This window comes from Schistocerca piceifrons, chromosome 1, assembly GCF_021461385.2.
Source record: "Schistocerca piceifrons isolate TAMUIC-IGC-003096 chromosome 1, iqSchPice1.1, whole genome shotgun sequence".
Taxonomy (NCBI): Eukaryota; Metazoa; Arthropoda; class Insecta; order Orthoptera; family Acrididae; genus Schistocerca; species Schistocerca piceifrons.
The window spans coordinates 842,096,984-842,111,668 of NC_060138.1; positions in this window are offsets into that span (position 1 = coordinate 842,096,984).

The window sequence follows — 14,685 nt, forward strand, 5'->3', positions numbered from 1 at the left end:
ATTCCGAAATCAGATACTGGATTGTAAGGCGTACCCAGGAGCAGATATAGACTCAGATCACAATATAGTAGTGATGAAGAGTAGGCTGAAGTTCAAGACATTAGTCAGGAAGAATTAATACGTAAAAAAGTGGGATACGGAAGTACTAAGGAATGACGAGATACGTTTGAAGTTCTCTAACGCTATAGATACAGCAATAAGGAATAGCGCAGTAGGCAGTACAGTTGAAGAGGAATGGACGTCTCTAAAAAGGACCAACACAGAAGTTGGGTAGGAAAACATAGGTACAAAGAAGGTAGCTGCGAAGAAACCATGGGTAACAGAAGAAATACTTCAGTTGATTGATGAAAGGAGGAAGTACAAACATGTTCCGGGAAAATCAGGAATACAGAAATACAAGTCGCTGAGGAATGAAATAAATAGGAAGTGCAGGGAAGCTAAGACGAAATGGCTGCAGGAAAAATGTGAAGACATCGAAAAAGATATGATTGTCGGAAGGACAGACTCAGCATACAAGAAAGTCAAAACAACCTTTGGTGACATTAAAAGCAACGGTGGTAACATTAAGAGTGCAACGGGAATTCCACTGTTAAATGCAGAGAAGAGAGCAGATAGGTGGAAAGAATACATTGAAAGCCTCTATGAGGGTGAAGTTTTGTCTGATGTGATAGAAGAAGAAACAGGAGTCGATTTAGAAGAGATTGGGGATCCAGTATTAGAATTGGAATTTAAAAGAGCTTTGGAGGACTTACGGTCAAATAAGGCAGAAGGGATAGATAACATTCTATCAGAATTTCTAAAATCATTGGGGGAAGTGGTAACAAAACGACTATTCACGTTGGTGTGTAGAATATATGAGTCTGGCGATATACCATCTGATTTCGGAAAAGCATCATCCACACAATTGCGAAGACGGCAAGAGCTGACAAGTGAGAGAATTATCGCACAATCAGCTTAACAGCTCATGCATCGAAGCTGCTTACAAGAATAATATACAGAAGAATGGAAAAGAAAATTGAGAATGCGCTAGGTGACGATCAGTTTGGCTTTAGGAAAAGTAAAGGGACGAGAGAGGCAATTCTGACGTTACGGCTAATGATGGAAGCAAGGCTAAAGAAAAATCAAGACACTTTCATAGGATTTGTCGACCTGGAAAAAGCGTTCGACAATATAAAATGGTGCAAGCTGTTCGAGATTCTGAAAAAAGTAGGGGTAAGCTATAGAGAGAGACGGGTCATATACAATATGTACAACAACCAAGAGGGAATAATAAGTGTGGACGGTCAAGAACGAAGTGCTCGTATTAAGAAGGATGTAAGACAAGGCTGTAGCCTTTCGCCCCTACTCTTCAATCTGTACATCGAGGAAGCAATGATGGAAATAAAAGAGAGGTTCAGGAGTGGAATAAAAATACAAGGTGAAAGGATATCAATGATACGATTCGCTGATGACATTGCTATCCTGAGTGAAAGTGAAGAAGAATTAAATGATCTGCTGAACGGAATGAACAGTCTAATGAGTACGCAGCATGGTTTGAAAGTAAATCGGAGAAAGACGATGGTAATGAGAAGTAGTAGAAATGAGAACAGCGAGAAACTTAACATCGCGATTTATGGTCACGAAGTCAATGAAGTTAAGAAATTCTGCTACCTAGGCAGTAAAATAACCAATGACGGATGGAGCAAGGAGGACATCAAAAGCAGACTCGCTATGGCAAAAAGGGCATATCTGGCCAAGAGAAGTCTACTAATATCAAATACCGGCCTTAATTTGAGGAAGAAATTTCTGAGGATGTACGTCTGGAGTACAGCAATGGTGGTGAAACATGGACTGTGGGAAAACCGGAACAGAAGAGAATCGAAGCATTTGAGATGTGGTGCTATAGACGAATGTTGAAAATTAGGTGGACTGATAAGGTAAGGAATGAGGAGGTTCTACGCAGAATTGGAGAGGAAAGGAATATGTGGAAAACACTGATAAGGAGAAGGGACAGGATGATAGGACACATGTTAAGACATGAGGGAATGACTTCCATGGTACTAGAGGGAGCCGTAGAGGGCAAAAACTGTAGAGGAAGACAGAGATTGGAATATGTCAAGCAAATAATTGAGGACGTAGGTTGCAAGTGCTACTCTGAGATGAAGAGGTTAGCACAGGAAAGGAATTCGTGGCGGGCCGCATCAAACCAGTCAGTAGACTGATGACCAAAAAAAAAAAAATTTCATTTGCTTACAGTGGACGACTCCAGAAGATATTCATTGCTGAAAGTTTTTCAGGCATTTCTCCTTAGAACGTTAGGAGCGTCTGTCTGACTTCTTTAGTAGTGTGGGGGTGGAAATTGCATCTTGCAGGAGCCACAGGGTAAAGGGTACATCTGAGGTTAATCCATTGCGCAGAATAACAGAATCTCAGATCAACCCCACGTTCACAACTTATATGAACTGAAGGGTGCTACTTCTGAACATTCTGGCAAGCCAGAATGTTAATAAATGGAGGTGTATGAGTTAACAGGCGAGCTGTGGCGCCCTAGAAATATTATATGTTCGTAGTTGGAGCGGCCGCACAGGGCACTCGACAAAGCTGCGGCCCGGTAGCTAACACGTGATGCTGAACGTTAGTCGGACGAGAGGGGTAGCCCCAGCGCATGGTTCAGCCATGTGGCTGGGAATTCCATGGTGACGCTGTGCTGATGAAGGAGACATGCCGGGAGTTCCAAAGATGGCGGTCTTTGTGAAACCTTAATGGCAGACATTTCACAGTTCGTATAAAGATTAATAGTAGGCAGATGAATGATGATACCTCAAAAATAAACACGTACATTACCATTATTTGCACAACGATTCTGATGTTGTAATCAGATTTTCAATAGCTTTATTAATTTAAAGTTTAGTATCTGTCAGTAAATTATATAAGTAACACCCAGCAACGAATATCCAAAATCTAAACGTTTCATCCGTTCTACGTCGATCTTCGTGTCTTTAGAAAGCTATCAGTGTAAACCTAAATTGGTATGACTTACAGGCATGTAACTTGAATAGTATATGAGTTATTGGAGATCAAAGTGGCCGAATCCTATCGAGCGTGTCGGGCCATAAGTACTCCACAGTTACACGAAATAACGGTAGCAGCGTGCTTATAAATATATTTATTCACCTATGTCTTCGTTTATATCCGATATATACTATTAATAAAGAAATTAGTTAAATATTTACTGTGTTTTAGAAAGTATAGAGACATTAGGCTATTGGCCTTCCTTTTGTTCTATACCTTTGATATATGTCTATTTAATTTTTTTATGTATTTAATAATGTGTGTTAGAGCGTGTTTATGATCCAGCCGTAGGAATATTTATTTAATTTCAAGTTATGTCGAAAATGTTTCATTATGATTGTGAGTGTGCGTTGGCTTGAAGACAGGGTGGGAGCGCTCTAGCCAATCACAGCGCTCGTGAATGGGGTGACTGTATGGAAGTGGGAGAACAGTTTGAGAGAGGAGAAGTAGTTCGGAACGGTACGACAGGAGACGGGGAGGCTGGACGCGACGGCGCGACGGAGGGCAGTCGCGAGAGGGACTTGGAGAGTGTGGAGTGGTTTACGCGTGGTCGCGGCGGATAGAAACATTTCGTAGTGCTGACTTACGCACTTGTGAGATTTCCGTGGCTTCTACAGAGAAGACGTAGTGTGCGTTTAGAAGTGAATATCTCGCGAGCTTTGTTGTTGTTCATAACTGATTACGTGCAGTAGGAATCTATTGTTTCCCTGTTATTCAACTTATCTTTTATTCAATTGCTGGACCGTCGACACCAATAAGTGTTTTGCAGAAATATATCGCATTCTCATAGATACTTCTACTATTGTACTCATCATTTAAAGTCGTTAAGAAAGTAGTTGCAGATTTTATTTAATTCTAATCTTTCATTTATAAACGTCTTCGTTACGTTCTAAATTTGCAATTGCCGAGTGATAGGAACCTTCGGCCATTCGAATCATGTGTAGAGTCATACTGTATACTGTAGACTCAGTAGTATTTGGCCAGTAATGCTGCAACTACGTATCACAGCCCCAGAGATCGAAACCAGTCAAAACTTTTAATATTTCAACATTGAGTCGGAGGGTACGTAGTTGAGGGCCACCACACCACCATCATTTCAATTTATTATTTGAAAGCCCGCAACATCATCCAATTCCTCAGTATTTTATCAAACTTTACTAATTTTCAACATTAGGATTTCTTTTAATAACGAAATGTACCCTCATTTACGAGACAACAACATAACTACCGACTTGTGCACACTCTCAACACTGCTACGGTTGCATTCAGTAGGGTGGCTTACCCCGTCAGAGGTTCGAGTCCTCCCTTGGGCATGAGTGTGTGCGTTGTCCGTAGCGTAATTTCGTTAAGTTAGATTAAGTAGTGTGTAAGGTTAGGGACCGATGACCTACGCAGTTTCTTCCCATAAGATCTTACCACAAATTTACATTTTTACATTCAATAGCGGTGACAACGCGTTACGTGAATTGGCGCGATGTACCTAATAGGCGCAGCATGACACACGTGTTAACATCTGCCTCGTTCGCGAAATCGGCATTATGGAGATAATGTTGAGACTTCCGTTAAACAACAGCAGGGGCAGGATGCAAGCTCTCCTGGGCCGGAAAGCACTAATCTCTATTTATCGCGGTAATATTGAAGGAAAATTAGACCATGTGCCTCACAGGTACATACGTGACTAACGAAAGGTTAAGAAGTCGAGTTGACTTGATTATTAATTATCCGCTGTTTTCTTCATAGAAGTGCATTTCTTATCTTTTCGCATACCGTGTTTCTGGAAGTACTCAGTTCAGTTCAGTTTTTAATTTGTTTGTATTTGTCTGACTGTGATGCTGCTGCAAGGCGCAGAACTTACTACCATATCGTACATTTGAGGCTGGGCTGGCATCAGAACAAGACTAGTGATTCCTTGTGAGTATACAGTGAAATTGAATCCTATTATTTCGCGCTGGAAATGACAGAGCTGGAATTCTGTTATGGTTTAGGCAGCAGCATCAGGCGACAGATCATGTCACGTGCGACGAAAGATATCCGCAACGTTGCTATCCTCCTGTGGAAGCAAATATTCAGCAGGCTGTTGCAGCGACTTGCAGTCACGGAGTCATCCTCAACAAGGATGAGAGAACTATGAAGACACCCCCGCACGCTGGAAATACGAGGAGCGAGTGTTGCGTCGAGCGTGATCTTCAAACAAGCGTGTGAAGAATTGGAGCTGCTGAAGAGGTAAACTACGCTCTTGTGTGGTAAGTCCTGCACAAGCAGTTACTTTAATCATGTCATGTGAGCAATCTCTCGGTCGTCTAGGCCACCGTGTCGGATTAAACTTCTGCCGATAGGTTCTAAGACGGGGCGATGAAGGTCTTCAGTTCACAGTTTTGCAGTTGATTTAATGAGAGAGGATACGCTCGAAGTACGATAACAAATAACCTCGTCGTGCGATAATGGAAGCAAGACATCTGTTTCACTTTAGTATAGAGTAGGCAAGAATTGTGGGTGACAGACTCTTAGGGCCATTCCATTTACGGGACAAAATAACAGGTGCTATTTGTCATCAGTTTCGGTATGATAAAGTATCCGCGGCATTGGTGAAAGTTGCCCTTCAGAAAGATAAGGGAACGGGGTTATGCACGACATGGCACAACCACATTTTCTAAGGCTGGTAAGACAGTAACGCACGATGGATTGATTGTGGAGATCTAGCATCATGGTCACCTCGTTCACCTGACCTTAATCACTTAGAGTTATGGTTTTGGAAATATTCAACACATTTGTGTATTTCACAGCTACCAACAATGTGCACATATTACAACCCTATGTGTCCCATGAATACTGCTAAATACGAGGGCAGTCGGGTGTATTCATACGAGTTCGTGATTATTTGAGTAGGATGACCAAGGAATATATCGCAATGAGTGGTTACTTCATTGATCACCCCCTGTTGTATCAACCGACAGGCGACTATCGTTCAACAGAATGGCCCTTATCTCAAAAGAAGTATTTGTTTCCAGGTATATGTTTGCAGGACCTTGTTTCGTCCAATAGGTATATGGAACATTTTTTTAAATTCTCTTTATAAATGTTGAACAAGCGATATGTAAAATCAAATAAAATAGCCAATATTAACGTGCATTTACGTCTTGTGAAGTGGTGTATACAACGAAAACGTTACATTAGTAGCAGCGAAAGCTTGAAATCTTTTTGTCGCAGAGCGTGATGCGTGGAAATAATTCTTGTTATTTAAAATCATAAACTTATTTTCCCACATCAGTCTCGAATATTAATTTATAAAACACATACTCCCGTATGTTAAAGTCTGTAGTTCGTGTTTCGTTCATCACATTGGCAGTGTGTTGGTCACACACTGAAAACCTCCTAACCATTTTCAAATTTAATCTGAGTACTGTCTTTAGTGTCAACGCCTTGAAAATATTTCCCTCGTGTACAAGATTTTGGCTCGTAATTGAATGCCAACGGTATCGATTTCTTTTTATTACGTATTTGGGGTAGGAAAAATTTTCATAGCACAACAGTAAATGTAGTGGATCTTGAACATATGTTCAAGCAATGTAAAATTACTTCCAATGTAAAGCTTACTAACACGATATGAAAGTGTATAGCATTCTCCCCTAAAGGCGGCAGCATGCTTGCAGTGGGGATACAGACTCATTGTCGTATAAACTAAAACTTGTGCAGAAGAATCATGAAGCACATTAGTCATTCTCAATATATTCAAGAACAGCACATGCCTGAAAGTTTTCTACCGCTCAGACCTATCTTATTCTTGCTGCAATATACATGCAAAAAAGTAACTTTATAATCTGCCGATGGTAGCTTGTATAAAAAACAGTTCCACTGGAGGCAGAACGTAATTGTTCAAGTGCGCTCCCATGGTTATGGCACATGCAACCAAGAAAGCACGATAAATAATTAATGGTTCCGGGATGAACGATAATTACAGAGAAATAGGAATAATGGTTGATCGTTATTCAAGAAAAATAACACGTTAACTAAGCAACTAAATTACAGAAGTCATCTAAGGGTGACGTGGAATGCAGTGACCACAAATCATCAAATTCTGAACAAAAGAAAATTCTTATCCCCATTGTAATACTAAATAAGTGGGATAGTAACGAGAGCTATGACCTATATTCACGGATGGGTCTATGGGAGACCGGTACTGATCCTAGGAAGTGAACAACGGATATAGACTTTGTCACAAAGAAAGTACATCGGTAAATTTTCAAATTTTGAACACGGCTGGAGGCAGCAACTGTAGAATGCAGTCTTAGTGAGGAGAAGGTAGAAAACAGCCAAATCAATTTCAGTAGTAAAGTTTATTAAGAACCTGCTGACCTAAATTAGTAAACTAGTTGCATTCATGAAGCACTTTCTAACGACAGTCAGCACGATTTTTGTGGTTTATTATTATGAAGGTGAATTTGATCTTCGTTTGTGCCTGATGGCTACATATTTACCGTACCTCCAGAACATTATATAGCCAGTGTTAGTAATTGATCTGTCTGAAGAAGACGTTTTCACAGGCGTCGAAACCTAGGTCATGGGGTTTTAATAAAAAGTACTATTGCAAGCTGATCTGACTGCTTTTCACAATTTTCTCACGAAGGTCACATCTGTAAAGCTAAAAAGTTCTCTGCAGCTCTGTCCTACCTAATTCTTGCTGTAATATGCATGCAAAGAAATAACTGTACAGTATGCCGATGGCAGCAAGCAAAGTTATCACTACAAATTTTTGTAGATCTGCCACAGAAACTACGCCAATCTGTTTGTTTTTTTTTTTCAGAACTTTCAGGTGCTGCTGCGGATGGAAATTAAAGTTTTATTTATGTAGGTGTGAATTGAAAAGACAGGTGGTGGTTTATTCGAAGGAAGGAAGCTCCTGTTTAGAAGTTTTGTCGGCGACGAGGGGTGGTGTAAGACAGTCGTCGGTCTGAACGCGACCTCTACAATTTTTTATCATTTCTCAGATCTTCTTAACATTTTTCATTAAGTACCCATTTGTTTAGCTAGGTACACGTGTCGATTATCTGAATACTGAACTATCCGAAGTACGAGGACGGTGCAGATTCCGTGCGAACACGCAGTATAGCCCTGCATTCCTTCAATAACCAATCAGAAATAGTGGGGGTGAAGTCATTTGATTTGCCTTCAGACAGAAACTTGGAAGTCTTGGTCTCTTATGTTTTAGCTCTGTCTTATGACGTATGGCCAACGGCCTTGTCGCAGTGGTAACACTGGTTCTGGTCGGATCACCGAAGTTAAGCTCTGTCGATCACCAAAGTTAAGCTCTGTCAGGCTTGGAAAGCGCTTCGTTGGGTGACTGTTCAGGTTGCCAAGCGCTCTTGGCAAGTATTGTGCACTCAGAACTTGTGAGGGCAATTCAGGAGCTACTTGATGTAGAAGTAGCGGCTTCCGTCTCGAAAGTTGACAATGAACAAGAGAGCGGTGTGCTGACCATGTGGCCCTCAGTATCCGCATTCAATAGCGCTTTCGTCTTAGGATGACCCGGCGGTCGGTCGGTACCGATGGGCCTTCCCTGGACTGTTCGGACGGTGAGAGGGGAATTAGGACGGTTGGATTGGGCCATTTGCCTTTGCTATCTTGTGTTTTTTCTGTTGCAAAGCAGAAGGCTGCATCTTTTCTTTTTCTGATCTGCCACTATCAGCATCTTCTTGCTGAGTTCTCTTCCAGAGGAAATGGGCCGTCTGTCTATCTCTCTCTGCCTCTCCATTATTCCTTCGCCCATAAAAACGTAACGGTTACTTTCGACCGTCTTCAACTATTGCCTCTTATCCCTGTAGCTCATGTACTCTGAAAGCTGCCAATGTAAACCACATTTCTACAATAAACACAGACTTTTTTCTGTTGTATTCATATCTCTCAATCACCTACTACTTTCCATCTACAATCTACTCGGTGTCCTGTACCAGAAGTGTCCTGTGCAAATCGATGACCAGAAGTGCGATGTCGAATTCCTCTTTCCCCCGCTTTACAGGGTGACCGTCTAGCGAACGTTTTCATATATTCTGTACAGGTGCACCAAAGTTAGGACCGATAAACCGGGCCACATTCGTAGGGACAGTGTGCGTGAATGTACGTACGTTATGCTAGGGGAAGCGCTCACAGCCGTCTTGTGGTTGCTGGTTCCCCCTGGCGCCGCTGAGTCCTCACTGCCGGCCGCTCTGTGCCGCAGCCGCGTCGCTGCGGGCACTGGAAGCAGTAGACCCACTGTAAGTGTTTCACAGCTTGTGTGTAGCCTGGTGAAACCTTGACACAGAGCAGACATAGCCACTTAGTGAATGCCGCTGCCTGTAACGACCCAAGAAGTTTTTATCGTATGTTTTCTTTTCAGCTTTGTCCCGGTGTATTCCAAGGCATTGTAAACATCAGTGTTTCGTAGGTTGAGTGCTCTGTAACGGTTACGCAGTTTGGTTAGGATGATGATTTATGAAAAGTTACATTTTCATCCTGGAGCTCATACTACGGAGTGTGCAAGTTGTGTTTGACGTTCCTTCCTATTATCATTATTTCGCCGGCCGGAGTGGCCGAGCGGTTCTAGGCGCTACAGTCTGGAACCGCGCGACTACTACGGTTGCATGTTCGAATCCTTCCTTGGACATGGATGTGTGATGTCCTTAGATTACTTACAAGGGAACCTCCATATCGCACCCCCCTCAGATTTAGTTATAAGTTGGCACAGTGGATAGGCCTTGAAAAACTGAACACAGATCAATCGAGAAAACAGGAAGAAGTTGTGTGGAACTATGAAAAAAAATAAGCAAAATATACAAACTGAGTAGTCCATGGCAATATAGGCAACATCAAGGATAGTGGGAGCTCATCAGCGCCGTTGTCCCGTGGTTAGCGTGAGCAGCTGCGGTACGAGAGGTCCTTGGTTCAAGTCTTCCCTCGATTGAAAAGTTTACTTTCTTTATTTTCGCAAAGTTATGATCTGTCCGTTCTTTCATTGATCTCTCTGTTCACTGTAATAAGTTTAGAGTCCGTGTTTTGCGACCGCACCGCAAAACCGTGCAATTAGTAGACGAAAGGACGTGCCTCTCCAATGGGAACCGAAAACATTTGATTGCAAGGTCATAGGTGAACCGATTCCTCCACAGTAAAACACGTCTAATATATTCTATACGACACTGGTGACGGCATGTGCGTCACATGACAGGAATATGTTGTCGACCCACGTAACTTTTACACTTGGCGAATGGGTAAAAAGATTCTTCTACCTTGCCCGATTTAGGTTTTCTTGTGGATGTGATAATCACTCCCAAAAAAGTGATGAAAACATAAGAGTTTGTCAGATAATAATTATCTGAAAATAAAAAATTAACGTTTTCACTCGAGGGAAGACTTGAACCCAGGACCTCCCGTTCCACAGCTGCTCAAGCTAACCACGGGTCCACGGCGCTGCTGACCTCCCAGAATCCTTAATGTTGCCTATCTTGCCATGGACTACTCAGTTTGTATATTTTGCTTATTTTTTTCATAGTTCCACACAACTTCTTCTTGTTTACTCGATTGATCTGTGTTCAGTTTTTCAGGGCCTATCCACTGTGCCAACTTATAACTAAATCTCAGGGGGGTGCGATTGGGAGGTTCCCTTGTTAGGTCTAAGTAGTTCTAAGTTCTAGGGGACTGATGACCTCAGAAGTTAAGTCACATAGTGCTTAGAGCTATTTTAACCATCATTATTTCCATCACACTCCTTTCCTTACACTAACTTTCTTGATTTTTTCAAAACAGAGCCGTCCACAAATCTCAAATACACCGCATTTAAAAATTTAAAAAAGAATAAGATATTTCTTTCGTCACCTTTGATTCGAAGTATGTTTGGCGTCTTATACGGCAAGTTGTGCACTTCAGATGTGAAAGACTCAAGGAAATGTGCGTCACCAATAATAATCACTACTGTGCGGCTGGTTCCGGCGGAGGTTCGAGTCCTCCCGTGGGCATGGGTGTGTGTGTTTGTCCTTAGGATAAATTAGGTTAAGTAGTGTGTAGGCTTAGGGACTGATAACCTTAGCAGTTAAGTCCCATAAGATTTCACACACATTTGAACATTTTGATTAATCACTAACTCACGACTTTCATCGAAATCTGATCCCCTTTTATTATGACCACGAAATGCCCAAAGCTGTATAAAACTCGGTGTTGGGAATCAACCGCTCAGAATCATCGAACATCTCACGAAAAAAATATTTTTGCAGTTTCGATATTGTTTTCTTGGCTTACCAGACGAATATTTCTTTCGGAATGTCACGACAGACGCGATAAATATTGTTTTGACGACCTGATATGGAAACATTAGTGTTCTAGGTCGGTCTTATAAACTGCACTAAATATTACGTGAAAGAAAATTTCCATTAGAGTATCGCGACAGACGCGAGACAGGCTGTATATTCATATCGAAAGAAAAACCATGTATTTCACTGTTCAGAATCAAACCGAAATGTGCGAGAATACTTTCAGAATACTAAACAATCTTTCGTCGCAACATTTTTTTGTTTATTTTATTAGCGGTTTCGATCTATACAATCATAATGTATGTCTGAAAACAAAACTAATGTCCAAAATTTATCAGAAATGCCATTACAGTGGTATACAACGATACTGTAGAGGCTATTTATGTAAATTATGTAAGACAGGTAAGAGGGAACATACCTTCGATTTTACACTATTTTATAAAACACAAAAAATTTTAGACACCGTCAACAGATGTAAAGACATTAAAAGCTATAATAGTATACTACATGTCTTTTAGACATACTGTATTTTGTGATGATCGTATAAATCGAAACAGTAATAAAACAAACGAAAAAACTTTTCGATCAAAGACTATTAAAAATTGCAAAACTGTTAATCAACGGTTCGCTGTGTGCTTCCGTATGATAATGTCACATTTTATATGCGAGGATAGTTTCAGTGCTACTTCTAGTTACGGTTCAATGTTTAACAACTAGGATAGTCGGAGACACGCTTTTAAGGCACTTTTTAGTCTGTTCTTAACGAAGTATTTTGTGGGAATAGTCTGCAACCTTTTTGATTGAGAGATTATTTTGTTCATTTAATTATAGGTTATTACATTATTCTGGTTTTTAAAGTAATGTAATTAATTTCTGAATTCTTAATACTGAACGAAATTATTGTATTATTTTATGCAATGTTTACTTAGTAAACATTTTAATTTGAAGTGATTTTTATGTGTTTATATCAGAAATGATTCTCTCTTTCTACCTTCTGCCATCCTTCTTCTGACCAGATCTTTGTGGAATAGATTTTGTACCATTAAGAGCTAGAATATTTTTATGCAAATCTCTGTAATGTTTGTCACCTATTATCTGAAGTTTCAGTTTCTCTTGCTAGAGCAGAAATGATCCCCAATTTTCTTGTGTTTTATGTGAGCTCAGCAGATCTTGAAAATCCATATTGGTCGGTGTTGATGGTATAGAACTAGTACTGGGTGGTTATGCATTTCTTTGAAACGAAAAAGTTGTATAAAGTCCGCCACATTTAAGAACAGCTATTCCGATTGACTAATCCGTTCTAGTACCTCAAAAGTAATTACGCTCTACACTGTTATTAACATTTAGAGAATTGCCTGTCTCCTGTTTCGAAATACCTTTTCTCGTTGTTATTTCCAGGCGTCACTCGTAACAACAAGAAATGTTGCGCACAGTTTTGATTTTACCGGTCTCTGCGATTTGTGTACAGTCGATTGTTTGCCTTCTGCGTTTCGTTTTAAAGTTTGCGACACTGTAATTCATCGTAGGCATATATTCGATGAATTTCCCTGTAGCCCAACGCAACTCACTTACTTTAAATCCCAATTGCATTATTCTCTACAGCACGCCCAAATACAACGTGTTAGCCTACGAAAACCATGAATTTTGTAACTGAATCTTTGCATACGACATACTACATCTATGGTCATGATGCACCTTTGACATGTGCATTATCAGAACTATCTACAAAGAATAAAAGTGAAGGACGGGCAATATTGTCCCGATGACCCGAGATATCTTTCGAAATAGATGATCTCAGAAACATCATCCCGGCAAGTAAAAAGTACAGGGAAGGGCAAATAGACTTAAACAAGTAACTTTGGAAACAAGGTGTTGCATTTCCCACTTCAGTACCTGCTTTATTGCATGGGAACAATTATACCATTTACAAAACTTTAACTTCGTTTCTGCCTCAGACAGGCATTGGTTTATTAATTAAAAAAAATGAATTGCCTCTATTCAAATATCATTCTATGTGTAAATGAGTGTAAATGAAATCTGCTGGCCGTCGTTACTCATGTAACACCATGATTGAACTCATTTGGTATTCAGGGGCGTAATTATAGTAATGGGAACTTGGGGGCAATGATACAATGTGGGCCCCATCTCCCCGCAGAAAAGAGAGAAAAGGCAAACCAGGAATGAAAACATAATTCAAAGAAGTAGGTAAATTAACGTAAATTTTAAACTGCTAATGATATTTCTGCCCTCACTGCACCAAATTCTTTTCTTACTTAAATCAGTTTTCCTCGTACCGTATGTGCAGAATGATATACTTTTTACAAAAATCTGTAATTATGGTATTACATTTTCTTCGAACATATCATCACTTCGATGTGTGTAAAAGACAGAAGATAATTATCATGAGCGGATGGCATAGGCAAACCTAATTGTCTCATCTTTAAGATCATCGTGATAGCCGATAAATATGAATAAAGGTTGAGTTGGTTTATATGTTGAAGAGGTGCTCTTTCAGCCCACTTTCATCTAACTGTCATTTACTCCGGAATTTGTCTAGCAGCCTAGTTTTCTGCTATTTTTACATCCTGTGGTTCGAGAAATAATTGAGGACCAGTCTACTTTATTTTGTGTTTCGCAATAGCGACCTTTTTACTTTTCATTAATCACCATCATGAATACGCTCTGTAATACACTGGCGAGAAAAAGTCACATCATCAAGTAGGAGTTGTGTGACACTCGCGGAAGTTGGTAGCTGTGTTTCTGCATCTGAAAATTGATGTCTATTCAAATTTCACGTGATTCGCATAATAGTGGAGCTAGTAGCGCCACTATGAGGATGCAAATCAGGCTTGCTTTAAATACACGCTCTAACAGTCGTGAGAGATTAGACGTGGTGAGTTGATGTTAGTCAAGGCGAAAAAGACGCGATTGTCAACACATCACTGAGTTTGAACGAGGTCGTGTAATATGCTACGAGAAGCTGGATGTTCTTCTGCGATACTGTAGAAAGATTTGGCACAAATATAGTCACTGTGCATGATTGCTGGCAGCGGTGGTCACGAGAATGTACAGTGACAAGAAGACCGGGCTCTGGACGGCCACGTGGCGCTACCGAGAGGTGAGACAATTGTGTTCGGCGAGTGGGTCCGGCGCATTTGCTGCATCTGCAGCAGCAATTTGAGCATCAGTTGGCACCACAGGGTCACAACGAGCTCTTACAAATCGGCTACTTCAAGGACAGCTCCGAACCAGACGTCCTGTAGCGTGCCTTCCACTGATCCCATACCACCACCATCTGCGACTTCAGTGGTGTCCAACGGGAGGTCATTGGAGGTCAGGGTGGAGGTCTGTTGTGTTTTCT